The sequence below is a fragment of the Squalius cephalus genome (assembly GCF_949319135.1).
Source record: "Squalius cephalus genome assembly, chromosome: 3".
In the NCBI taxonomy this organism is placed as follows: domain Eukaryota; kingdom Metazoa; phylum Chordata; class Actinopteri; order Cypriniformes; family Leuciscidae; genus Squalius; species Squalius cephalus.
The window spans coordinates 5,119,073-5,145,325 of NC_137124.1; the positions used below are offsets into that span (position 1 = coordinate 5,119,073).

General features: G+C 43.2%; 1 protein-coding gene across 1 annotated transcript in view; it reads right to left on the reverse strand.

Moving 5' to 3' along the window:
- Positions 1–25,435, reverse strand: part of LOC307156318 (serine/threonine-protein kinase Nek4-like) — a gene marked incomplete at its 3' end in the record, with an annotated part of 945,281 nt that extends 919,846 nt beyond the window's left edge. The window contains exon 1 of the mRNA XM_079867609.1: positions 25,361–25,435. The remainder of the gene's footprint in view (positions 1–25,360) is intronic.
- Positions 25,436–26,253: the final 818 nt, after the last annotated feature.

Consider the following 26,253-nt stretch of genomic DNA (forward strand, 5'->3'; position numbering starts at 1 on the left):
CACAATCAAAAATGTTATGTTAAAATACTCAACAGATGTTTACTTCATCCCAATTAGAAGCAATATAAACAGCATACATGGTTAATATTTTCTCTTTACATTTGTTAGATCACATTTAAGCTGTACAGGCAATATTTCAAAATTATTTCACATTAATTAACTACATTAATTAACATTAACTATTATTACAGCATGTTATTCATCTTAGTTAAAGCTGCAGTCGGTAACTTTTTTGGGTTCAAAATTATCCAAAATAATTTTTTGAGCAAGTACATAACCAGCCAGTGTTCAACACTCTCTGCTTGCCGTAGCTCGATTCAATACAGTAAGCTTGTAATAATGTTTTTAATGCCAGTGGTACTGGTGGATTTCCGCGGGAAACACGAGCATGTCTTTGCGTCATTACGTCACATCTGAACACATAAAGAAGAGTCTTGGCTAGTAGGATATATTGAGTGTGAGGATGCTGGAGATTTATAGCCTTTTCTCACAGCACTTGATATAATTAAACTTATCAATTTGATGGCGGATCCAGAAAGGTTCAAACGACGATCACCAGTGACAACTAGAGATTCACCCGCTGTAAAACGCAAAAGACTTCGGACTTCGGAGTGGCTACAAAAAAAAAGAAACCGCAACCGGCCCATGCAAACACAAGGATAAATATCGGGAGGGCATTAAATGTCACGCAATGCTGATGTTGTTAACATTAACAATTTGAGAACAAGTATAATTTACACAGTTTGACGTGATATGATAAGCGATCGTTAGATTTAATCAGCGCGATTTACTGCAATGCTTTTTCCCTTAGTTGGTCAGAACAAAAGTGGATGTTACTTGTTCAGACAACATTTTCCGGTGAAAACTCTTATGTTGGTCATATTTCTAAAAAGTAGAACCTATGATTGCGAATGACAGTATCCACACCAGCGGCGGCGACTGACAGGCTCATTCTCCTCAAAACACTGGATTCATCCGCGCTGTGCCGTGCCGAGACACAACCCACGTAAAGTTGATAATTCCTGCGAATAACTGCAGTTGCAGATTTCGAACAGAGATGGCGACAAAGAGGAAAAACTACAGACTGCAGCTTTAATTTCAACATTTTTAAATGAATAGTTACTCGTGAAGTGGATGAGGGAAGTTTATATGGGCAGTGTAACTTATACTGTATTCAGCAGCTCCTTAAACCACAACAGAACATGATTGTGTTCACATTTCATTTACACACACACAACTCTATATGTGACTTAGCTTATGAGATAATAATATAATACTTGTAGATACTTTAAGCCGACTGTTTTTACATAGATCATTATATTATTATCATCATTATCATCAGTGCATTTTTATAATATTTTATTTAACACCCCAAGCATGAACGATGCATAAAACACATGATTCTAGTTCAGTGATTTCAAAGATGTTGATCCAGGAACATGTGGTACTTGGTGAAATCACGTTCACCCAAGAGAAGGACATAAAACTAGAACACAGCCTCTATTAGCCAATGAATTAACTAATGTTAACAAAGGAGCCTTTATTGTGAAGTTCTATAGTGTTGTTAGTTTGCTATAGTGCAAAAGTACAGCATGACAATTACAACGTGCATAATGGTTAATAGAATATGTGCCATTTGGCTGTTAAAACAGATAAACAGATCTGTTGGATTTATGGATTTATTAACCATAAAACAGACAAACAAATATCCAGTGCTGTCTACTTATGAAAAATGTTTTGATATTTCAGGAAATTTGAAGCTCTTTGTGACAAATTGAAACAAAGCATTGAGGAATTTAAGGGACTGAACTCAGAATTTGACAGAAATTATAAAACTTTCACTGGTAAAATAAAGGAACTGAACAACATCAAGGATGAACTTAAATCTGTGCAAGAGAAAACTACAGTGATAAGATTGCTTGGATCAGCAAGAGGAATCGGAGAAAAGCTTCTTTGGGGTTGGACTTTAACCAAGCCAATGATTGAGCATCTGAGTACAATTTATAACACAGTAAAAGAGCTTCAGCAGATGAATATGGATTCTGTTCAAAATGAGGAAATACTGAAAAGAGTGAGATCCGCGGACAGGGGGAGAATCGCCCAACCTCTGAGACTGCATGAGCAACTAAACGGCAAAATCAATAATCTATTACTAGATCTTGATCGTTACAGTTCCAGTGTACAAAACACACACAAACATTATAGAATTACAGAACAAGACAAGTCACAAATTATTCCTGAGGTGAGTGAAACAGCTGATCAATTTCAGGAGAATCTGAATGAAATCAAAGATGCCAAGGAATATATTAACACATTATTTTAAAATCTGTTTAGAAATGATTGAACTGATCTGTCTGGTATTATTATCAATAATACTCTAAACTGAAATCTTTAAAGATGTGTGCATTTAATGATGTATAAACTCCTGCAGAAAGTGTTCAGTCTTTGAAATCAGTGAATTCTGAGTTATAGAAGTTTACATATTCTGGGATTGTCTACTGTAGATCTGATGATTTCAGGGCTAGAAACTCTCACATTACAGCAGAGCTTTTCTCTTATCAGAAAATAGTGACGAAAATTAGGTCAAATGTACTTTTTTTTCTTTTTTTTTACATTGAGTTTGTAATATGTGGTTAAAATACTCGGTTGTCATATGGGTTTTTGAAAGATTTTATTTTATGTTTGATGAGCAACTGTTAGCATGTTCAATCAAACTTTTGTTCTTGTTTTTATGACATTGGATAAACTATGTATCTCTTTGTTAATGAAACACTTGCTCTGAAGTTTAGATTCTGTTTATTTCTTGTGAAATTCTTCAGGCATTCATTTTGATTGCCCTTTTTTTTGTATCTGTTACTGTTTTGTAATGTAATGTAAAATAAATACTATAATCTTGAAGCTAAAATAAACCAATTTTTGTTTACAATATATTCAATCTTGTAACTGTTCTTGTTGCAAAGGTTGGTTTACTGAAAATGCTTTTGGTATTTTAATATTCATTATTTAATAACTGACTTGTATTGGACTTTTTCACTATATCAAACAGATTAAAATCAGATTCAGGTGTAGAGCCACATCCTCCAGCAATTGTAACTCAGTGACAAACACACACAACTACTCACTCATGAAATAAAACTATCTAGTAGTGGAGAGCGGGGCACAACCTAACACTTTGACTTTCTCAGTTTGTGTAAATCCACTTGGGGTTCAGAGTAGTTTTTTCCCACATTAATTTTACACATCTAGTACAATTATGTGGTTTTGTTTAATTTATACAGTGTATACATTTTTAGGATGGGAATGAAATGTCACAATTAATCACAATCTATAATTTCCAATTATTCTTTATTCTTTAAATCTTTATTCACCGGTTTCTCAAGAGAATTAGTCAAAGTGTAGAATAGAATATCATAGTTCTAATAGGGGCTCACTGTAACGCAGTGTGACAACATGCCCCGGCTGCACAACTGGGATTTAAACCCTGCTATTGTGGAATATGTTAAAGGGGTGGTTGATTGCGATTTCACTTTTTTTTATTTTAAATAGTGTGTACTGTTGCTGCTGGTGTATGAACAGTATCTGCAAAGTTGCTGCGCTGAAAGTTCAACATAAGCAGAGTTATCGTCTTTTAAAAATCAGGAAGTTTAATGCCTACAAAAACGACTCGAATGGGACTACAACGAGATACTTCCCGGGTTTTATACGTAACTAACCCACATCAACCCTCCCTCTGGAACATGCAGAAAAGGGGGCATGTTCATATTTCTGCAGTCGAAGAGGAAGAGTTATAGTGGAGATCTGTATGCCGTCGAAAGTGTGTTATTTTCACCCAGCTGTCAGGCCTTCTGTGTTCGGGCTTCCTACGGACGCTGTAGTTCGTCAACAATGGATAAAATTTATGTTTGATTATGTTCCTGAAAATTACAATTTTAATTTAGCTCTCTGTGCTGCGCATTTTACGGAAGACAGCTTCCACAATCTCCACGAATTCAATGTCGGATTCAACAAGAAACTGTTACTAAAACATGAAGCAGTTCCAACTTTAAAACCAGAGGCAGTTTTTGGGCCACAACCTATAAGACTTAATAATTTAAAATGTATTTGCATGTATAATTTCAGACGTAATGTTTTAGTTTTATCAAGGACGTAAACAAATGCCAGCGCTGGCTAGCCACCTAGTTTGTGTGTCTATGACAAACGCGTACAAACATTTTGGACCTGAATTTGTAATTATGTACTAATTTTGTAAATGTATTTTCCATGTATACTTTATGACGTAATTTTTCGATTTGATCAAGAACGTAAACCAACGCTGTTTGTTTATAGTAGCCAGTTAGTTCGATGCTATTTTGTGTGTATAAGACAAACGTGTATAAAGTTCAACAAATTATATGTAATCGATAAAACAATAACTTTAAAAAACGGTATTACTCAGTCATGTATATTAAATGTTTAAGCAGGAGAAAACCGTATCTCAAAAGCTAACAAGCAGCAGTAGCATTTTCAAGTAACAGCGTATCGGAATTCTTATATAATAATAGTAGAATAGAATAGAATAATAATAATAGAAAAATGTACCATTCAGAAACGTTTTGTAAGAGCCGTGTTTGCGGGGGTTCTGCTTGACTCTCTTCATTGCCCGCTTTCTGGGTCTGATTCTGGCTCTGATACGGCAGCACTGACACCATTATTTACATTTGACCGGAGCACATGCATTTCGCCCATAAGGTAATGGGCGTGAAGTTTCCGACAACGCGCTACGCAGTTTAGCCAATTACAACACACCGGCCCAACTAACCAATCTGAGCCCATTGCCTGTTTCTGAGGGAGTGGTTTCATAGAATCGGGAAGTCAACCATATAAGTTAGTGTTGTAGCCGCGTCTGTTTGATTTGTGTGGTAACGTTAGCCATGTTCTTCATGTATCGGCATTTTGACAGCTTCCGCTGAAGTTGTCCTTGTGTTAATTGTCGTGTAATAACTTCTGTATGACCTGGCAATCAACATTTTTGTAAGTGTGTCTATAATGTGATAGTCTAAACTGATATTATTTCGGGTGCGGGTCGGGTGTCGGTTCTATTTTAAGCGGGTCGGGTTCTGCTGTTGGAAAACGGGTCGGGTGCAGATTTACAAAATCGGACCCGTGCAGGACTCTCTGGTGTACACATAAATCTCTGACCCATCGTCGTCTTCTTCGTTGACTATCTGTCGCTCTACATACGTCACCTGGTATAATTTGAAACGATTGACTATGGCTACGTACAGGCGCATTTGATAGACATTCGTAGCGCCCAATAAACGGCTCTGGGCATTCGTAAACCACGCCTCAAATACGAGAAAATGAACATGTGGTATCCAGACCACGTCTCAAAGAGAAAGTGGTCTGACGTTAGCCAGGCTAACAAAACCCCATATTTTCACGAAATTCAGACACCAAATATGAAGCATGCAACAAAACAGTAGCTGCAGTGCTTCATCCATATACAAATCGGATATTTCACCAGATATCAACACATTTGTGACCGTTAATGAGCTGGCAGTACCTTTTTCTGTTATTTTACAGATTTATTTCTTACTGTGTACACTATTACCTGCAGTCAAGGCTATTGAAACGGCTCTTTTTTGAAAGCTGCTTCATTTTAATTTAATCTGATTGATCAGTCTGTGAACCAATTGCAATCTTGCGTGAAAGCGAAACTGAGTACTACTTTTAAAAATATAGCAACCTGACTTAATAATAGTATCATCATTGACCTTAAATTTGTATTCTTGATTACATATTAGTGTTTCTTTTGTGAGAACCATTGAAAAACAAATATAGCCTATATATTATATTATATTTGTTATGTATAAATATGTATAACAACAGTATAAAATCACACTGAGAGAATTATCTGAATTACAGATTTAGTTTCAGAATAAAGCGGGGAAAATGGGGGAAAAACAGATAAAAAGTTACATTTTCATCGACTTCTTGAACAAAAACTTTCTACAGGACAATTTCAAAAGTTACACCATTGTGCCTTATTTTCCCCTAAAGATGCATATTATTCTATTCTATTCTACATATTATTTAAATCATGGTACACTTTATACCTCGTTTAGTACCTTTAGTACCACCAGTAACAGCCTTTGTACCTTTTTTTCTGTAACTGTAAAACTGTAAAAAAAAAAAAAAAATCACAAATACATTATTATGTATTATGAGATAATCTAATATATGAAGAGATATAATGTATTAACTTGTGCTTTCTTAATCACAGCAACAATGGCATCATCCAATCCTCCCCGCTGGAGCAACAGCATGATGGATGATCCTCCCGATTGGTTGTAAGAGATTGTCTTATGCAAAATAAACATGCAAAACATCCATTAAAACAGTTTAAAGATATTTATATTACAATAAATGACAAAAACAATCTTAATATTTATGTTCTCTTTAGAAATGAAGTTATTCGTCTCAGAGAGGAATTCATTAGACTCTATGAGAGAGATCACCGTGAACTCCAGCAGTGCATCGAGTCACTGAGTCGTCTCATCAAAACATTTGAAGGAGATTTCAGACGTGCTACTGAAGTCAGCAGAGGTGAAGGACTATTGGGAATAGCAGGAGGAGTCACCGTGATAGCAGGATTAGCTTTAGCTCCACTCACTCTGGGAGCTTCTGCTGTTGTTGCTGTAACAGGAGTAGCGGTAGCCTTAGGTGGAGGAATCGGTAGTGGAATATTCAACTTCATGAAAATGTACCAGCAGAAGAAATTACGTCAAAATGTCAAAAATGGACTTGAAAATTTTCAGAAAAAAATCAGTCCTATGACTAATATTGTGGAAATCATTTCTCAATATACTAATGAAAAACTGAGCATCCTTAATAAACCAGAGCACAATATCAGTGGTTTTAGTAAATTTGTTGCCACCGCCAGTGAATTCGCCTTTGGCTAAGCCCCGCCCTAGAATGTAGATTGACCAATCACAGCGCAGGTAAGAGCGAGCTCCGACAGAGGTCCGACACTTTTTCACAGCGCTCCATTGACTTTAACGCAGGCGTCTCATATTTTTGGTCTCGGCAGGCTATTACCATCGTAGTTTTATCAGAAATTTGGTTAAACGTTGTGCCTGGGGCATTTGTAACACAGATACGCGTTTCCCAGAGAGATTGGAGGGGGGTGTCCGTTTTTTCCCCTTTCCAAAACCGAAGTCAAATCCTAATAAGTGTCGTCTTTGGATTAACTGTGTGTGTGTGGACGTCCTCACAGTCAGCTAAACCCCTCAAGGATCAACAAGCACACTTTTGTGTGCTCTAAGGTAAATTTTGCGTTTAACCTTACTGTGAAGTTATACTAGTTAGACAGTTTTTCTAACTAGTATAACTTCGGTTTTGGGAAGGGAAAAAAACGGACACCCCCCTCCAACCTCTCTGGGAAATGCGTATCTGTGTTACAAATGCCCCAGGCACAACGTTTAACCATATTTCTGATAAAACTACGATGGTAATAGCCTGCCGAGACCAAGAATATGAGACGCCTGCGTTAAAGTCAATGGAGCGCTGTGAAAAAGTGTCGGACCTCTGTCGGAGCTCGTTCTTGCCAGCGCTGTGATTGGTCAATCTACATTCTAGGGCGGGGCTTAGCCAAAGGCGAATTAGTACGCTTGATACGGATCGATGACATTGGTGAGGTGGCTGCACAGATATCTAAAACTGTGCGTTTGACTGGAACTCTTACAGGAATGTTTGCTGGCGTTGGCCTTGTGCTCGACATTCTCTCAGTTATTGAAGATACCAAGGCACTCGATGACATGGACAAGCTTGCACAAAACGGCCAAATAAGTGAAAGTGAGATCAATTCAAAAGTCGGGAAATTCATTGTTAAAATGAGGGAAGTAATCCATAAGTTACAGAACATCATGGATGAACTTAAGAAAACAAAAGACTCATTCACGAGTTCACACTTACATCAAATTAAACAGAGTAAAGATTATCCTTATTTGGCGTGCTGTCCGGGGGGAGAGCTCCGAGCTCAGAACTTTTGGCCTGAACCTAGAGTACTTCCCCTGGGGGGAGAGCTCCGAGCTCAGAACTTTTGGCCTGAACCTAGAGTACTTCCCCTGGGGGGAGAGCTCCGAGCTCAGAACTTTTGGCCTGAACCTAGAGTACTCCCCCTGGGGGGAGAGATCCGAGCTCAGAATTTTTGCCCCCCACCGGTTGTTGTAAGAGTAGTTAGACTAGAAGTGAGGAGATGGGGTGATGGAAGGATGCTGATAAACTTTCAATAATCCTCTTAACTCGTTGATTGGGTTGATTAACTGAATGTGCTCCATTCGTGTTTAGTTAGATTTGATTATCTGGACATGCTCCTCCCAAACGTTGTTAATAAAACATCATATTGTAAAAGGAATGGATGTAACTAGGCAAAATGAAACAATATGAACAGCTGTGACAACTTGTAAAATAATGCATTTGTAATATAATTGTTTTTATGTAATTTCAATGAGGTTAAACCAGAAGAACTTGTTTAAAGTCCCTGTAAAGGCAATTCTAAAAAAAAATTCTAAACACATTATAAATGTTATAAATGGATTGCTAAAACATATTACAAAGACTGTGAACTGTGAAGTGCTGAATTGTGGAGTTGGACCGTTAAACAGTTTTTCACCATAGGTGTTTTGCAATCACGTGATTGTGATGACGCGCAAAATTCAGATGGAGGGCAGGAAGTGAAGAGCGGAATAGACGAGATGGAGGAAAGTCCGTACTGTACTACTTTAGACGCTATATAACAAAAAAATCGAAACATATGTTGGACGCACGTGATCTTTACGTTATGAAGAGGAGCGATTTTTCAACTGAATTGAAAGATTTGCCTGTAACGTTACGTTTGTCTTCAGTTACAGGGGTAACTTACAAACCCAAAGAAAAGAAGAAACAATTACTTTGACTTTACAAAGTTCGGAAACTGGTACGTTACACAAACATACTAGCCACATAAGTTTTATTAACTCACCTTTGACGAAGTGATCACTGCACACACGGGCATTTTCCAATTAGGCTCCTCCCGACCGCAGACGTAGGTTTGCAAGCAGAGTAGACGGCCAGCCGATTTTTTTTAAATGTATTTTAAAGGGGTCATATAATGCCATTTTTGTACAAGCTAATATGTTTCTTTAGGGTCTAAATTAAAAGTTAGTAATATTCTTTAATTAAAAATTCTCATTAGTATTGTAAGAAAACACTCATTTTACCTGGTCAAAAACAGCTTCAGTGCATGTGTCTTTAAATGATAATGAGCTTTGCTCACCCCGCCCCTCTGTTCTGTGGGGCGTTCTGAAACAACGCACGTGGGCCGTTGCCTTGACAACAGTTGAGGTTATATTTTGGAACAAGAATGGCAACAGGAGTTTTTGGGGATACGTCTTTGCAACCATACCAATTTGAACCTGATTCAGACTCTGAACAAGATGACGGCCCCGAAGAAGTTCGACCATTACGGCTCGGAAAAGACGTTTCTGAATGGTTGGTTAACGTAATGTCATTTTGATCTATTGTTGTATGTACTGGCACGGTAGAATAGTGAGATACAAACGCTATATGTGTTTAAAACAAAATTTGTTTTTTATTGATTGATGTTTGATTTAAATGTTGATTGAAGGTCTGCTTATTGTAATTAAAGGTGTTTAAAAATCAAATCTCTCTCTCTCTCTCTCTCTCTCTCTCTCTCTCTCTCTCTCTCTCTCTCTCTCTCTCTCTCTCACACACACACACACACACACACACACACACACACACACACACACACACACACACACTAAACCGACCCCTAAACCTACCCATCTCTCTCTCTCTCTCTCTCTCTCTCTCTCTCTCTCTCTCTCTCTCTCTCTCTCTCTCTCTCTCACTCACACACACACACACACACACACACACACACACACACACACTAACCCGACCCCTAAACCTACCCATCTCTCTCTCTCACTCACACACACACACACACACACACAATTGTACAGTATCGTAATTGAACCATTGCTATGCAAACTGAGAAGGGAACTAATGGGTTTACAGGTTAATACCATGAATTACTCTATTAAATTATCTGCATATGCTGATGATCTCACAATTATAATCAGAGAGGAAAGTGATATTCAGGTACTCAAAGAGTCTTTAGAGTGTTATGGTAAAGCCTCGTCCGCTTTAGTCAACTGGAGCAAAAGTGATGCTTTGTGGTGTGGAAGGGTTTCTAAAGGTCCATTACTTCCTGGTGGGTTACAGTGGGGGAGAACAGGTTTTAAGTATTTAGGGGTTTTTATAGGAATAGAGGAGTATAGAGATAAAAATTGGGAGGGCCTTGTGGAGAAAGTGTGTGCCCGGTTGTCTCGCTGGAACTGGTTGCTACCCCAGCTGTCCTATAGGGGGAGGGTTCTGGTATGTAACAACCTGGTTGCTTCTTCATTATGGCACAAAATGATGATACTAGAACCTCCCGAAAAGCTGGTGAAAGAAATACAGCAGCGGATAGTAGACTTCTTCTGGTCGGGACAGCATTGGCTGAAGGCTGCTGTACTATACTTACCAAGGCAAGAAGGTGGCCAGGGGCTGATTGACATCAAATCGAGACTAAAGGCTTTTCGAATACAGACAGCAAGGAGATTAATCTATGGTGTGGATGTGAGCTGGGCTGAGATTGCATGTGCTCTCCTGAGAAGAATAGGAGACATGGGACTAGACCGTCACCTGTTTCTGATGGATCTTAACAAACTGGATTTGTCTGGACTGAGTCTCTTTTACAGATCACTCTTTAAAGCATGGGCACTTTTTAAGTTCTCACGGGATGGAAGTGACATTCAGAACTTGTGGCTGAATGAAGAGCCGCTTTTCTTTAATCCTGCTCTGGATGTGGATGTTCTTAAATCGGACACTCTTAGAAAAGCCATGTGGGCAGCAAACATCTTAAAGATTGGACATTTGCGAGTCAATAAGGAATGGATTAACCCTGAGAATTTAGCTGGAAAATTGAGAATTAAATCTGTCAGATTGATAAAAAATGTGCTGACTCAGATAATTGAGACCCTGCCTCAGGATTACAAACTGGCAATGGAAAGTTTTGAAAAAGAGACTGATCTCTGTAGTTTTCCTCAGTTGCTTTTTTCACCAGAGAATGGTACATGGCAAGAGAAAGAAGGTTGCTTGCTGTCTTTTAAGACTCATCAGCCGAAATACTTTTGCAATGCTGATAAGACGGACATATACACTATGTGTGTGAAATCATGGCATCTTAAAGCACTAGAGACTGTTAGGGAGTCCAAATGGCAAGAGTTCTTTGGGCCAGGTGCCTCCCCCAAAGGCAGCTGGAGGTCCCTGTACAAACCTCCCATTGAGAAGAGGTCTGGAGACCTGCAGTGGAGAATAGTACACGGGATTATAGCCACAAACAGACACATAGCACACCTTGATCCACAGGTAGGGGAGGGCTGTCCTTTCTGTGGGGAACAAGAGACAGTTTTTCATTTGTTTTTAAAGTGCAAAAGACTTCAACCAGTTTTTTGTATTTTAGAAGAGTGGTCTCGTAAATTAGGAGAAATTTTTACACCAGTTTCTTTTATTTATGGTCCAAAATACAGTAGAAGAAAGAGGGAGGTGCATGTGTTAATTAATTTTATTTTTGGAAAAGCTAAATTGGCAATTTGGCTATCAAGAAAATATCGTTTGAACGGGGCTGGGTCAGATGATATTGTGTCCATTCTAAAAGGACTAGTAAAATCTCGCATTAAAATTGAGTTCACATATCATAAACTGGTAAATGACATGGAGAAGTTTAAACATCGATGGGCTGTGAATCAGTGTATTTGTGATATTGATAGTGATGATTGTTTGGACTTGTATATTTAATTTTATTTATTTTTCTTTATTTATTTAATTATTAATTTATTTTAGATGCATTTTGACTTTTTTTTTGTTCCTGGAAAAATAATGTAAAATTGCATTTTTAAAATTTTGGTAAATAAATGCTTTTTGAGCCTCCCTCTCTCTCTCTCTCTCTCTCTCTCTCTCTCTCTCTCTCTCTCTCTCTCTCTCTCTCTCTCTCTCTCTCACACACACACACACACACACACACACACACACACACACTAAACCGACCCCTAAACCTACCCATCTCTCTCTCTCTCTCTCTCTCTCTCTCTCTCTCTCTCTCTCTCTCTCTCTCTCTCTCTCTCTCTCTCTCTCACACACACACACACACACACACACACACACACACACACACACACACTAACCCGACCCCTAAACCTACCCATCTCTCTCTCTCACTCACACACACACACACACACACACACACACACACACACACACACACACACACACACACACACACTAACCCGACCCCTAAACCTACCCATCTCTCTCTCTCACTCACACACACACACACACACACACACACACACACACACACACACACACACTAACCCGACCCCTAAACCTACCCATCTCTCTCTCTCTCTCTCTCTCTCTCTCTCTCTCTCTCTCTCTCTCTCACACACACACACACCCCACCCCTAAACCTACTGTAACCCTGGTAAAATAAGATTTACAAATATTATTTATTTGTATGCTGCTTGAATATGATATGATTATTCATATATGTGAAACTCTACATAAAAATACATCTATATAAATGTATATTTGATTGGAGTTCAGAAGTGAGTAACAACAAATCAGAGCGCTGGGTTGTTAGCCCCGCCTCCTTGCTTACTGATCGCGTCGCGCAGATCACGTTAAAGCCTGTTTTATACTTCTGCGTCGAACTGCTGCCGTAGCTACGTCGTAGGCTGTGTGTAGCGCGCGTACCCTACGGCGTACCCTGACGTGCACCTCTCCAAAAATGTAACAACGCGTCAATTCTACACGGACACAAGCGCGGTGATTGGTCTGCCAGAACCCCACCCTCGGGGTTTCACATGCTCCCTAGGTGCGCGTCAACGCGGACAACGACACAGAAGTATAAATTAAAACCAACACGTTGCCTACGGCGTATAGGCTCCGGCGTAAGTCCGACGCAGAAGTATAATGAGGCCTTAAGCCGCTTGTCCACAAGCGTCTCGATTTCTGACGCGACGCCAAAGCCCATTCATTTCATATGGAACTACGTCAGGCAGCAACAATTTTGTCGATTTGGTCAACAGCGGCGCTGCAAAAAAGTATCTCGGTGGATACTTTATGCAAATAAGAGCATCAAAACGCGGGGCAGCAGCCAATGGAAACTCGGCGGCGAGAATTTGTGTATGGCCGTTGCTATGGTTTCATATTTAAGCAAGCAGCGAAAACGTCACAGGCGTCGCGTCGGAACAAAAATTTATCGGACGCTGGTGGGCAAGCGGCTTTAGAAAGCAGATGCAGAGTTACGGAGAAATGTGATCTGACGCGCGAGTGCAAAAAAATAGAAACATATGTTTTTTAAACTGTTCAAAGTTCACAAAAATAAAAAAAAAACAACCACGAGATATTGGAGGATCCAGTGTGATTGTGCCGATCGGGCGTTTCAGAGGTTATTTTGACTCGGTGAGTTTACCAAATGTTATAATTACCCTTAAAAAAAACGAATAACAACACATTGGATGTGATAATTTGTTTTATGCATATGAGGCAAAATTGGGTTATATTGTGATGTTATATGGGTTGGATTGTTTATTTGCAGTGTGGTTGTGTCAGACCGCATGGTGTAAACTTGATTGACTGTTTTATTTGCCCTTTAAAGGCACACTATGCAAGAATTATACCTTAATATAACAGCTTCAAAGTCATTTCGGTGGTAAACAAAGTCATAGTAGGGCGAATCATCCTGGTAGTAAAGCTTGGGAGGGACGGCGCTAGAAAAACCAGCAATGCAAGTTTGAGAGAGGCGCCCCCGACAAATCTCGCGAGAATCACGACTTGGTTTACGGCAACGACGTCACACACATCAACAACAACATGAAGCACAAAGACACTTGTGCGCATTTCAGACGTAATTATTGTAAGACTCGACAATGGAAAAAACAAAGAAAGCAATGTATGTATGATTGCAAAAATCAGAACTGCTGCTTCTGTGTAGATGAGAGAATCAAAGTGTATGTTGTGCACACGCTACATTGATTATGGCCTTAAAATAGTATATAAATAACATGCGCAACGCGCCACTGACTTTAAACTGTTTTTTTTTTCGGTCAGTGGCGCAATTGTTTTCTAAACCTGTAAAATAGCATGAGGGAACGTTTGCGCCGGATCATGCCTACTCTTTGCGCTGAACCGCCCCCGCGAGCGCAAGTGTATTTCTTAGTTAACCGACGTGCGTCTGTGGAGGGAAAAGTCCGCTTTGTGCGGGTGCAAAATAGGAATGATACATGCGTCGGTGTACAAAGTCAATTGCGCTGGGTGCAAGATAGTGTTAACAGTGTTCAGACTAGCAAGTGTCGACATCACCTGATCGTGTCTCTTCCCAAGCTCCTGAATTTGTGATCGGAGCTGTAGGAAAGGGTTATCTCTATCATCATCATCATCATCAGCTCTGAAGGCGGTGCCAGCCTCTTGGCTATCGACTATCTCCTCATGAGCGTCTTCCTCCATACCTCTATATCTGCGTTATCAAGAGTCTCAGTCTCTACAAAGTTCACCTGCAAACACAGTCCAATGCAGCCTCCTCGTTCCACCCGGTCCTGGCACTCTGGCTCCTTGTCCTCCCACAGTCCTTCCTGGCTCTGTGCACAGCCCTCTCTGCTGACTCTGGCACGCAATCCTCCTTGACCACTACCGTTGTTTATCTTCCCACTTAGGCTAACGGTATGTTCGACTTAGCTTGTGTAGCCTATTCGTTTTCAAAGAAAAAAACCCTCCCCACAAGAGGAAACCAGCAGAAAGAACTACCCCACTCCTGGTACCAAAAAGATGTGGCCGTGTAAATGTGTACACTATATAAAACTCAAACACATCCAAACATCTAAAAAAGTTCTTTATTTTCGACTGCGTATGAGAAAGACGCAGCGTTAATGTCTGGAATTCCCGTTTGTGGGCAGTGGTATACATAAAATGTATACAGCGGGAAACAACAGGAAAAGAACAAAAGGGAACACTTTCAAATAGTGTTGTCAAAAATATCGATATTTCGATAAATATCGATACGGAAATATCTGAACGATACCAGGGTCATTCCACGAAATCAGTGCCTTTTCAACTTTGAAAAATTTAAATATAAAATAAGTTTAAACAATTTTTTTTAAATATCCATTAAATGAAGACAGCATAAAATAACAAGAAATCGTATTGTGCCATCTCAGGCTATGTAATTTTTTATTTTATGACTATTTACCTACCTCATGTTTTGATATTTTTGTCATGCCTGTTACAGACACATGCGTTACTATATACTATAGTTTTAATTAAAAATATGTTATAGTTTTCACATATATGAGCAGTATTTTAGTCCCTCTTTTCACTGGAATTGTTTAAAAATTTAGATTTTTTTTTTCAATCTTATATTTGTCATTCAGATGACCAAGAACATACAAATTTTGGAGGGTGACCACATGTCAATTAAGAAAAATATATATTTTTACAAGAGAGATATTAAAAGAAGGGCTTTGTAAAAAATACAATATAGATAGGGTTACAATGGAAAAACTTGGAAGGCCATTTCAAATATAATTTTTATATTTTTTATGAAATTAATGACAGTAACAGGATTGACATCATAGTAACAGGAATGACCAGAGTAACAGGGATGACAGGACACACATTCTTCAGCGTACATTGCACATATTTGTTTACATAATTTTGTAAAGTTTTACCTTTTTAAATTGTATTACTTGACATAGTTGTATTAGTGAAGCACATTACATTTCTACAAGAGATCTAAAGATTTAAGGGTATTGTAATTAGAGTAATTAGACCCATGCGTCCATCTGTTTATCTGTGTGAGTATGTCCCCTCACAGAACTTAAAATATACTGATCTGGTTCAATTATTAGGCAAGGAAGATAATCAGATCTTGGTCTTTCTATGATCATCTGAAAACAGATGCTAACATTTGGTTTCACTTTCTTGAACATTTCAAGATTGGGGCGAGGGTCTGCACTGCAGTCACCTTACTGCTATTGTTTGTAATCACACTTACATGGATGAATTGACAATGAGTTATGGAAAAAAATTGTTTTATTGAGACTAATCATCTTTTCCTGGTCATTAACATGTTAAAACCAACTGGAAGTATTAAAACCAAACAACAACAACAACCAACACATAAAAGGAGCCAACATTTTACCAAAAGGCAATAAGGTAACCAGATGCAGATGCACCAGCAATACCAACTCTGAATGATATAGGCATTGGCTCAATAAAACACCCAGGATGACCTTTAAAAATGTTAGCAATTTACACAGATAAACAGTGTGGCTAAGGTGACACCTAATCTATGTCATCCCTGTTACCCCACATGTCAAAACCTGTTACTATACCCGTTACTATACAAAAGTAACAGGCCTGACAGTAACAGGTTTGACAAATTCAAGCTAATTTGCTAATTGCTAGCTATTAGGGCAAGGCCACAAAAGCACATGTTGTACACTTTGAAAGGATATTACTTGTAGATATTGATTACATTAAGTTAAATAAATGATTGTTTAAATTTATACTTTAAAAATCAATAACAGTTTTGACATTGCATGGTGTCCCCACCTCAGTTATACCTAATAAATCATCAAAATAGAGTATTATAGAAGAGAGAGAGAAACAACAGTTGTGTTTTAACTGTTGGAATAATGATTGAGAGATGATATAACTTCCTGGAAGTGATGTCACAGGAATGTACCATTATTTTACAAGGGGTTTTTGGTAAGGGTAACAGGCATGACAGAAATCAGGGGACACCGATAAAATGGTTTATATTTTATTTTATTTTAAATAATGTATATTTATGCCAAAACATTGCTTAACAGTGACACTATACTTAGAACAATATGAAAATGTGATTTATGTATAATTTTGCCTTCAATTTGCAAATTAAAAGTCCTGCTGAAAAAGAACAATCACAGGGAGGGACAGGCCAAAAACCTTACCCTTATCAGCATAAATGCAATTTTAATTATTTAAAATAATATATAAATGAATTTAATTTAATGTAATATTGAGGAAATAATACATAGTACTATTATGTTTTTAAATCACAAATTTATTTACATTAAAAAGTGACACCTTCACCTCGTCTGAACAGAAACTAAACTTACGCAACAGTATATTTGCCCGCATATATATATCATGCGGCGCTGCCTTTCAATGTCCTCATCATCTGTCATGTGCTCAGTAATAATATGTCCAAGGTATTTTACTTTCTCATACACAGTGAGACTATTGTTAGACAACTTAAAAACTGGAAAATGTATACTTTTATCCTCCTTAGTTCTGCAAATCATAACCATACTCTTATCAGGATTATATACAATATCATGTTCAAGACCATAATCAGAACACACGTTTAAAAGCTGTTGAAGACCAGCACTGCTAGGACTAAACACCACAAGATTAAACAAAATTGGGGACAAAATCCCTCCTTGTCTCACACCGTTACTGACTCAAAAAGGGGCAGAGACCTTATTACCCCATTTAACTCGCATCAACTGGTGGGCATACCAATAGGCCAAGATTCTCACAATGTATTCTGGTACCCCTCTTTGTCTCAATTTAAAAAACAGCTTAGCATGGTTAACCCGATCAAAAGCTTTAGATTGTTGTAACCCTCGTTCCCTGAAGGAGGGAACGGGAGACGTAACGTCGACGTGACGACGTAATTGGGATCACTTCAGGGAGCCCTATCAACTTCGAGTGTCTACAGAACGAGCCAATGAACGTTGGCGTGCGTGAATCGCGTCACGCGCCCCCGCCCCGCAGCGCGGGTATAAACAGGAAGCGGGCGCACGCACACATTGTTTTTCGCTGAGGAGCCGAGATTTGTGACGGCCATGCAGCGATGGTCAGCAACGGTGGCGACGGGACGTTACGTCTCCCGTTCCCTCCTTCAGGGAACGAGGGTTACAACAGTAACCAAGACGTTCCCTTTCAGTCGCTCACGTTCGACGTAACGTCGACGTGACGACGTAATTGGGATCCCATGGAAAACACCACGGTTGCTGCCACATCCAGCGCCCTACGCAAGACTCTCAGACCCCCAACTGCTGGGGCGGAAGACCTGCGTAGAGGGAGTTCAACTGCTGTTCCATTATACCCCACACAGCGGAACTCTTGGATAACACTGGGAAGCGTACCTCTCCAGGGGAAAGAACGCTGCGGAGCCACATCCTGCCCGAAGGGAGGTAACATGTGGAGAATACACATATGGACTGGCCGAAGGGGCAGTGCGACATATGGAATGTCACTGGGGTGGCTCCACCCGAAGGGGGAGACACACCGGACAGTGACGGCAGAGCAGACTCTACCAAGGGAAGACACGGGCTCACCGCAGGGAGCTGGTCGTGGAAGAATACACATATGGGATCGCCGCAGGGATCACCACATATGGAACCCAGCCTAGCACAAGTTACACAAGCATACGAGCACTAGGCCTGGCGTCGGACGCTCCGCAACGTCCGACTGCCGAAGGGGTGCGGAGGAACTCACAGGGTTCGCCAATGGGGAACTCGACTGGAGTAAAAAGCGCACGTATCCGTTCCTAGGAAGGGAGTGGCGCAGCAAGCCGACACTAGAGCGGGAACTTCGGTGTTACCGGCTAGTAGAAGCGAGCACACAGGAAGAAACCGGCTCAACACGTAAGCTATAAAACCTAGCGAACGTGTTAGGTGTCGCCCAGCCCGCAGCTCTACAGATGTCTGTCAGCGAGGCGCCGTGAGCCAGCGCCCAGGAAGAAGCGACACTCCTAGTGGAGTGGGCTTTCAACCCAGGCGGGCAGGGCACGCCTTGGGCTTCGTAAGCCAAGGCGATGGCATCCACTATCCAGTGGGCCATCCTCTGCTTGGAGACAGCCTTCCCTTTCTGCTGGCCTCCGTAACAGCTGGGTCTGCCTCCTCCGAAGGCAGCGCTTGCAGGTTCACTACCTGGTCCCGGAAGGGAGTGGTAGGAACCTTGGGCACGTATCCGGGCCGGGGTCTCAGGATGACGTGAGAGTTATCCGGGCCGAATTCTAGGCACGATTCGTCGACCGAAAATGCATGCAGGTCCCCTACCCTCTTGATAGAGGCCAATGCAACCAGGAGTACTGTCTTACAGGACAGAATTTTTAACTCAGCTGATTGCAGAGGCTCAAAGGGTGGTCTCTGAAGTGCCAAAAGGACCAGAGACAAGTCCCAAGAGGGTATAGAGAGTGGGCGAGGAGGATTCAGTCTCCTCGCTCCCCTCAGGAACCTGACGATCAGGTCATGCTTTCCCAAAGACTTACCATCAACAGCATCGTGATGTGCGGCAATAGCGGCAACATACACTTTAAGGGTGGAGGGAGACAGCCTTCGCTCCAGCCCTTCTTGCAGGAAGGAAAGCACGGCTCTGATCGAGCAAGATCGGGGGTTCTCCTCATGAGAGGAGCACCAGTCAACGAACAGGTTCCACTTCAATGCATAGAGGCGCCTCGTAGAGGGGGCTCTAGCGGAAGTGATGGTGTCAACTACCGCAGGGGGTAGGTCACTTAGAACCTCCGCGTCCCGTCCAGGGACCAGACATGGAGTTTCCAGAGGTCTGGACGCGGGTGCCATAGGGTGCCCCGTCTCTGAGAGAGCAGGTCCTCTCTCAGAGGGATGGGCCAGGGAGGGGCTGTCGCGAGGAGCACTAGTTCCGGGAACCAGGTCCGGTTGGGCCAATATGGCGCAACTAACAAGACCTGCTCCTCGTCCTCCCTGACTTTGCACAAGGTCTGTGCAAGAAGGCTCACTGGGGGAAACGCATACTTGCGAAGGCCCCGGGGCCAGCTGTGTGCCAGAGCATCCGTGCCGAGGGTCCCCTCGGTCAGAGAATAGAACAACTGGCAATGAGACGTGTCCGGGGCGGCAAACAGATCTACCTGAGCGGTCCCGAAGCGCCTGAAAATCAGCTGGACCACCTGGGGATGGAGTCGCCATTCTCCCGGTAGCACCTGCTGCCGTGAGAGCTCGTCGGCTGCACGGTTGAGCAGGCCCGGAATGTAAACGGCACGAAGCGACCTCAGATGCTTCTGACTCCAGAGGAGGAGATGGCGGGCGAGTTGTGACATGCGGCGGGAGCGTAGACCACCTTGGCGGTTGATGTACGCAACGGTCGCAGTGCTGTCCGTACGGACCAGTACGTGCTTGCCTAGTAGCAGCGTTTTGAAACGGCTCAGTGCAAGACGTACTGCTAACAACTCGAGGCAGTTGATGTGCCAATGCAGTTGAGGCCCCGTCCACAGACCTGAAGCTGCATGCCCGTTGTACGTGGCCCCCCAGCCGGTGGTAGAGGCATCCGTGGAGACCACAGAGTGCCTGGACACTTGTTCCAGGGGAACACCTGCCCGCAGGAACGAAGGGTCCGACCACAAGCTGAGAGTTTGGCGACAGTGCGGAGTCACTTGGACCCGGCACGAGCCGCTCTGCCACGCCCATCTCGGGACTCGATCGTGGAGCCAGTGTTGGAGCGGCCTCATATGAAGCAATCCGAGCGGCGTAACCGCGGCTGCAGATGCCATATGCCCCAGGAGCCTCTGAAACAGTTTCAGTGGTGCCGCTGTTCTGCGTCTGAGCGTGCTCACGCAGTTCAACACTGACTGGACACGTGCCTCGGTGAGGCGCGCTGTCATGTTGATCGAGTCCAACTCCATACCAAGAAAAGAGATCCTCTGCCCGGGGGTGAGTTTGCTCTTTTCCCAGTTGACCCGAAGCCCTAGGTGGCTGAGGTGACTGAGCACCATGTCCCTGTGTTCGCACAACTGCTCTCTCGACTGGGCCAGAATCAGCCAGTCGTCGAGGTAGTTGAGGATGCGAACACCACGCTCGCACATGGGAGCAATGGCCGCCTCCGCGACTTTCGTGAAGACGCGGGGCGACAGGGCCAGCCCGAAGGGTAAGACCTTGTACTGATATGCCCGTCCCTCGAACGCAAAGCGGAGAAACGGTCTGTGTCGAGGGAGAATCGAGACATGAAAGTACGCTTCCTTCAGGTCGATCGCTGCAAACCAATCTTGGGGACGGATGCATTTGAAAATGCGTTTCTGCGTAAGCATCTTGAACGGTAGCCTGTGAAGGGACCGGTTCAGGACGCGCAGGTCCAAGATTGGTCGTAACCCACCACCTTTCTTGGGTACAATGAAGTACGGGCTGTAGAAGCCGGTCTTCATATCGGCTGGAGGGACCGGCTCGATCGCGTCCTTCGCCAGTAGGACTGCGATCTCCGCCCTGAGCACGGGGGCATTGTCCGCCAGAACACGGGTGAACAGGATGCCCTTGAAAGCAGGGGGGCGCCGGGCGAACTGAATCGCATAGCCGAGTCTGATGGTACGGATGAGCCAGCGAGACGGGCTGGGAAGCGTTAACCAGGCTCCCAGAGACCGAGCAAGCGGGACTAACGGCACCACAGACGTACCCGGGGTGGGGCAGCGCGGCGGAATGCAGGGACCCGACTCGGACGGCACAGCGGCCCGAAGTGGGGTCTGAGTGTGTGGTGCAGCACATACCTGCTTCCGTCGAAGGGCAGAGTGAGTGTGTGGAGGCGACAGCACGTCCGGAACACAGCCACTGCTGCTCGCTGGCGATGAAAGAGGGGCTCGGGAGTGACAAGGCATGGCGGCGTCGTCGACTGCCAAGCGCGCCCTCTTGGGGCCCAGAGGTTTCAGAAATTGCTCTTTTTTTGAAAATGTGGGTACCACTGACCCGTGGGTCAGTGGCGGAACAAAAAGAAAAGGAAACAAAAGATTCTCCGCCCGGCCCTCCACCGGGGGAAGGAGTGGCGCCTTCGCCATCTCCTGAAGAGCAACTTGATCCACCTCCGGGCCGCCCGTCTCAGGGTCGTTTGCACCGTCGCTTGCCTCCTGGTTTGGCAGCGGCCTGGACGGGCGGGGTCGGCTTCCTGCGGCTTGCTCCACGCTGAGGCCTGGATGATGGCTGCTGCTGCTGGGGCTTGGCGGGAGCGGAGGACGCCGCAGAAGGCCGACCACGGCGACGAGTAGACGGAGGGTCTGCGGCCGGCGGACGGGTGGGAGCAGCAGGGGTCCGCCGGGGCAGGATGTGCCGGATGGCCTCCGTCTGCTTCTGTGCGGCCGAGAACTGTTGGGCAAAGCTCTCGACCGCGTCGCCGAACAACCCAACCTGGGAAAGAGGGGCATCCAGGAACCGATATTTATCGGTGTCCCTCATATCCGCCAGGTTGAGCCAAAGGTGGCGTTCCTGGACCACCAGAGTGGACATCGCCTGACCAACCGAACGTGCGGTTTCCTTCGTCGCCCGGAGGGCGAGGTCGGTTGCCACACGGAGCTCCCGGAGGAGCTCTGGGTCAGAACCACCCTCGTTCATGTCCATGAGCGCCTGGGCCTGGTGGACCTGCAAAAGCGCCATGGCATGGAGGGCGGAAGCAGCCTGTCCACAGGCCTTATAAGCCTTCGCCGTTAAGCTGGACGAAAACTTACAGGCCTTGGACGGGAGGCGTGGATTACCCCGCCAAGAGGAAGCGGACGCCGGACACAACTGCATCGCGACGGCCCGCTCCACTGGGGGGATATCCACATACCCCTTAGCTGCCCCGCCGTCGAGGGTGGCGAGGGGTGAGGAGCCACTAGAACGGCTTCGGGCACTATACGGTGCCTTCCACGTCCTAGAGAGCTCCTCATGCACTTCCGGAAAGAAAGGTACCGGGGCGGCGCACTGAGAACCAGCACGGCCCGCCCCGAGAAACCAATCGTCCAACCGAGAAGGTTCGGGACGTGGTGGAGGATTCCACGCAAGCCCGACCTTCTCGGCGGCCCGGGAAAGCATAGCAGTCCATTCTGGATCTGGCTCGGACAACGCTACACACCCCGAGGGGGGCAACGCAGCCGAGTCGTCATTTCCAGAGGACAGCTCCCCCTCCGATGCTGCGATCGACATCTGATCGTCAGCTGGAGCCCCAAAGGAAACGGTTGGCCGTTCCAGAGAAGGACCAAGACGTTCACTAAGGAGCCCCAATGGCGACAGCGCTTGTGAGGCGTGAGGGGCCCGCGGAGGATGACTCGACGGGGAAGCCCTCACGGTAATCCTCAGATCACCCTGGTCATGCACCGAAGTAGGTCTATTCTGCGGGGCAGAATAGATACTAGATCGGGGCATAGGCGAGGGGACTGCACCTCCCTTGAGGTAAGCGAGTCTCGATCTAAGCGCTGCGATAGTCATATTCCCGCAATGGGAACATGAACTATCCACAAAAGCTGCCTCAGCGTGTTGAATGCCCAAACACGAGAGGCAACTGCTGTGGCCATCTGCTGGCGCCAGGGAACGACGGCATCCAGAAACGCACAAGCGGAATGACATCTTGAAAAAGACGCAGGGTCACGCTTGTGTTGCTCTTTTAGTAAAAATAAAAAAGGATTTAGAAAACTCTCTTTTGTGTTGAGGCACCCAGGGGTAGCCGCAGTGTGAATGCACACACAGGGGAAACGCCCACCGAACCGACACACACACACACAAACACAAACACAGTGCTGTGAAAACAGCAGTTGAGAGCTGCAATGCTCGCGGCCACCGCTGATCGCGCCGTCACACCAACACAGGAACAGAGAGATGATCCTCTTTTTGAAGTCTTCAAAGGCTGATTCTGATAGACAAAAAGTCTCATAGAAACTCGGCTCCGAAGTGAAAGACAATGTGTGCGTGCGCCCGCTTCCTGTTTATACCCGCGCTGCGGGGCGGGGGCGCGTGACGAGATTCACGCACGCCAACGTTCATTGGCTCGTTCTGTAGACACTCGAAGTTGATAGGGCTCCCTGAAGTGATCCCAATTACGTCGTCACGTCGACGTTACGTCGAACGTGAGCGACTGAAAGGGAACTGATGAATTTTTATCTCTATACTTATTTACAATTTCCTTTAGTGCATAGATGCAAAGATCAGTACCATGTTTAGCCTTAAATCCAAACTGATTGTCTGTAGAATTAATAAACTCATTTAACCTATCCAACAAGATTTTCTCCAGAACTTTAGACAAAATACTAGCTAAAGCTACAGGTCTATAATTATCTAAGTTACCCACCATTCCAGCTTTGTTTTTAATAACTGGTACTAATAAGACAGACAACATTGAATCTGGTAACACATTGTGAATCAAAAAAGCCAGTAAGACAAACAGCTAAAAAAGGGGCTATCCTCTTACTTCCATATTTAAGATGTTCAGCAGAAATATTATCTAAGCCACTAGCTTTATTTTGAGGTAATTTGCTTATAGCTTGATCCACCTCACGTGACATAATCACTATTGGATCCTTAACCTTGTGATCGCCCCCATTATATTCATTTTGGATACAATTAAAAAGACTACAATAATGTTGTCTCCATAATTCCGCAATATTCTCTGCCCCAGAAACTCCATCTAAAGTACAAGGAAGAGACACTCTGCAACTATTGAGAGTTCTGACTTCTTTCCAAAAGTCAGTGATATTATAGTTTAGGAGCTTCATAGCCATAGAATCAGCCCTTAAAATTTGCTCATTTTTGCAAATAAAACAAATAGCATACTTATATCTTGCATTTGTAGACTTCTTATACTGAAGCTCTGGCCCTTGCCTGGGTCTACCTGCCGTCACCCATAATTTATAAGCTTTCTGGGCTTCAGCTTGATATTTAGCTACATATTTACTCCATCCAGGCCTAGCCTTATTAATTATACCCTTCGATTTAAAAAATGGCTTACTATAACCATGTAAGACATTCACTATATCATTATACATTGAGCAGATTTCCTTCTGATGATTTACATCTTTACAGTTAACATCTCTACACATCATTGCATCCCTTGGTAAATGAATATCACTCAAGCATTTGTCTGTACTTACATAATAGGCTAAAAGGTCCTCCTTAGTGAGTGCTGACCAATCCATTTTTACTGCATTGATATTACTTGCATTATTAGACATCGCTATAAAGTGATCAACATTTATCACAACAGACACAGGTATATGATTAGTTGTTACTGTGTGTTACGCGTGTATCACAAACGCCTGGCCTGGAGTCCTTTAATTAAGGTTTATTATGTTAATTATGTTAATGTTGGCTTGTTTCCGTTTTCCTTAGTTTTGATTGGTGGTGCTGGGGAAGGACCGGAGATAAAACGGAAGGAGGTGGCCTTGGGAGAGGAAGCTGTTCAACGCCGTTTCGCCATTGTTTCCCGTTTTGAACTTGAGTTAGGAGCGGGGAGTCTAAACTGTTGAAAATTAATCAAAATGAACAACAGCAAACTTGCAATGCTCCGCCCTTCTTCTTCTTCCTCATTCTCTGAGTCCCGCCTCAAAAGAGGAAGAACAGATCAAACAGCCGGAAGAACAAAATACACATGAAAATTATGTTTCAAGATGTATATTCCCTAGTTTAGTTTAGTTTAGTTTAGTTTAGTTTAGTTTAGTTTAGTTTAGTTTAGTTTAATTGCCGCTTTTTTTCCGCACACGAAAACATTACAGATAGACAGTTCATGTTTTAAAGCAGACTCAAAATGAGTGAACAGACTTGCTGACTTTATTAACTTGTTCAGCATCATTGCAGGTTCACTGAGGGACACTGATTTTACTGATTACAATAAAACATCAATACAAACCCATAGTCTGAGATAAACTACTGTAGATTTAACCCTTGTGTGGTGTTCATATTTTTTGTTACTCAGCCAGTGTTCGTGGGTCTGGTGGACCCGCTGCATTTTTGGGTTTTTAATTCAACACAATCAAAATGTTACGTTAAAATACTCAACAGATGTTTACTTCATCCCAATTACAAGCAATATAAACAGCATATATGGTCAATATTTTCTCTTTACCTTTGTTAGATCACATTTAAGAATTGCATCCTCGCGTGGGAATGGCAGGAGTAGAAACACAAAACTCACATAGCACTCTTTCACACTTACACACAATCTCTCTCTCTCACACGCACGCACACACACACACTCATGCAGACACATACACACACCCACAACACACACACAGACACACACACACTCATGCACACACAAAACACACACCCACACACACCCACACACACACATGCACACACACACACACTCACTTGGATATGTGGTGTACGGTCACTCTCCATAGGCATAATGGTT